The sequence below is a fragment of the Choloepus didactylus genome, chromosome 2 (genome assembly GCF_015220235.1).
Source record: "Choloepus didactylus isolate mChoDid1 chromosome 2, mChoDid1.pri, whole genome shotgun sequence".
In the NCBI taxonomy this organism is placed as follows: Eukaryota; Metazoa; Chordata; class Mammalia; order Pilosa; family Megalonychidae; genus Choloepus; species Choloepus didactylus.
Genome location: NC_051308.1, coordinates 106,444,704 through 106,447,431, shown reverse-complemented (window position 1 = coordinate 106,447,431; position 2,728 = coordinate 106,444,704).

The following is a 2,728-nucleotide window of genomic DNA, read 5'->3' as shown; positions in this document are numbered from 1 at the left end:
GGTGTGATATGTTTAAGATACTGAAAGAGAAAAACCGCCAACCAAGAATCCTATATCCAGCAAAGCTGTCCTTCAAATATGAGGGAGAGCTCAAAATATTTTCCAACAAACAGACAATGAGAGACTTTGTGAACAAGACACCCACCCTACAGGAAATACTAAAGGGAGCACTACAGGGTGATAGAAGACAGGAGTGTGTGGTTTGGAACACAATTTTGGGAGATGGTAGCACAGCAATGTAAGTACACTGAACAAAGGTAACTATGAATACGGTGGAGAGAGGAAGGTGGGGAGCATGTGAGATACCACAAGAAAGGAGGAAAGATAAAGACTGGGACTGTGTAACTTGGTGAAATCTAGAGTATTCAACAATTGTGATAAAATGTACAAATATGTTGTTTTACGAGGGAGAACAAGCAAATGTCAACCTTGCAAGGTGTTAAAAATGGGGAGGCATTGGAGGAGGGATGCAATCAGCATAAACTAGAGACTGTAACTAGTAGAATCATTGTATTATGCTTCCTTTAATGTAACAAAGGTGATATACCAAGGTAAATGCAGATAAGAGGGGGGGATAGGGGAGGCATGTTAGACACTTGACATTGGTAGTACTGTCTGATTCTTTATTCTACTTTGATTTAAGGTTATTTTTCCTTTTGCTGCTTCCTAGCTGTCATTTTTTTTTCCTCTTTCTTTTGCCTCTCTACCTTCTTTGACTCTCCCTCCTGCTTTGTGGAAGAAATGTAGATGCCCTTATATAGATAGTGGTGAAGGTGGTGAACACATAAATGTATGACCATGCAGAGAACCATCGATTATTTACTTGGGATGGAGTGTATGGTGAGTGAACAAAACCATATTAAAAAAAAATGGGTTGATGACAAAATCTCGAGGGCAATATACTGAATGAAATAAGCCAGACACATTAGGACAATTATTGCAGGGTCTCACTGATAGGAACTAATTATAATATGCAAGCTCATAGACATGAAATATAAGGTACCAAGACATAGGACAAGGCTTAAGAATGGGGAGCGGTTGCTTAGTATGAGCAGAATGTTCAATTAGGATGAACTTAAATGTTTGGAAATGAACAGGGGTGTTGGTAGCAAGATGTGAGAATAACTAACAGCCCCGAATGGTGTGTGAATGAGGTGGAAAGGGGAAGCTCAGAGTCATATATGTCACCAGAAGGAAAGTTGGAGGTCAAAAGATGGGAATGTATAAAACTGAATCCTATGGTGGGCAATGTCCATGATCAACTGTACAAATACTAGAAATCGCTTCCAGGAACCAGAACAAATGTATGACAATACAAGTAGACGTTAATAATAGAGAGGCATATAGGGAAGAAATATACCTATTGCAAACTATATACTACAGTTAGTATTTCAACATTTTTTCATAAACAGTAACAAATGTACTATACCAATACTACGAGTCAACAATTGAGGGGGGTTGGTTAGGGATAGGGGAGGATTAGAGTTTCCTTTTCTTTTTTCTTTTTTCATCTTTCACTTTATTTCTTGTCTGGAGTAATGAAAAGTTTCTAAAAATTGAACAAAAATTAAGTGTGGTGATGGATGCACAGCTGTATGAGGGTACCCAGGGGCAAGTGATTGTACACTTTGGATCTTTGGATAATTGTATGGTATCTGAACAATCTCAATAAAAATGAAAAAAAAAAATCATTTGACTGTAGATGAGTGGGTCTACTTCTGGACTTTCAATTCTGTTCCATTTGTATACTGGTCTGTCTTTATGCCAATAGCACACAGTTTTGATTACCATGGCTTTGTGGTACAATCTGAAATTGGGAAGTGTAAGTTCTGCAACTTTGTTCTTTTGCAAAAATGTTTTGACTCTTCAGGGCTTCTAGCATTTCCATTTGAGCTTGAGGATAAGCCTTTTCATTTCTGAACAAACAGTTTTTAGAGGATCGAATGTGATGCTGTGTATAAAAAACTACAAAAAATTAACATTATTATCATTATCATTAGTATATCATCAGAGGATATGGAAAGCAGAGTGAGAAAAGAATAAAACACTGAGAGGAAATCAAGGTTTACTATTTGCATACTTCAGAAAAGCATGACCTTGACTGAAGTCTAGTTTGACCCCCACAGCTCTTCTAGGCTCCAACGCCCAACTCTACAGTCCCTATGAGAGACAAGGTTACATAGCCACAGGAAAGCTTTTAATATCTGACCCTGGGGAATGTAAAATTACTTTCTGACACTTTTCCCCTAATTTGTCCCTTAGAGGGGAGGGTGATATGAGACATTTTCCTTTAGATCCTGCATCATCTATAGAGAAACTCCTGGGAAAGACAATCTCTCCATTCCAGATATTCCCCAAAGGAACTTCAGAGACATCTATATCTGCAAAGGCAGATTCAGGAAGGGGCAGGTGGCTGTAGAGATTATGAGGAGCAGTTCTTGTGGTCTCAGGCAGGGGTAAGTGCTAGACTGCTGAATGAGAGGGCAGCATCCAATCGAGACCTCTAATATGCCTTTTTACTCCTACTGTGTCTGCCCAGTATTTTCTTTCTATCCTTAACTCTTCAGGACCCACCCATTGCCCTGGTCTTTCAGGGTAAAGTTCCTCAATACTTGGATAAAAATCTGTATTTTAAAAACTTATAAAACCTCTTTAGTAGATTGGGTAAAGTCACATATTCTTGGAAGTTCATCACATGAATGAAGAAATTAGAATAATGAAACATGAA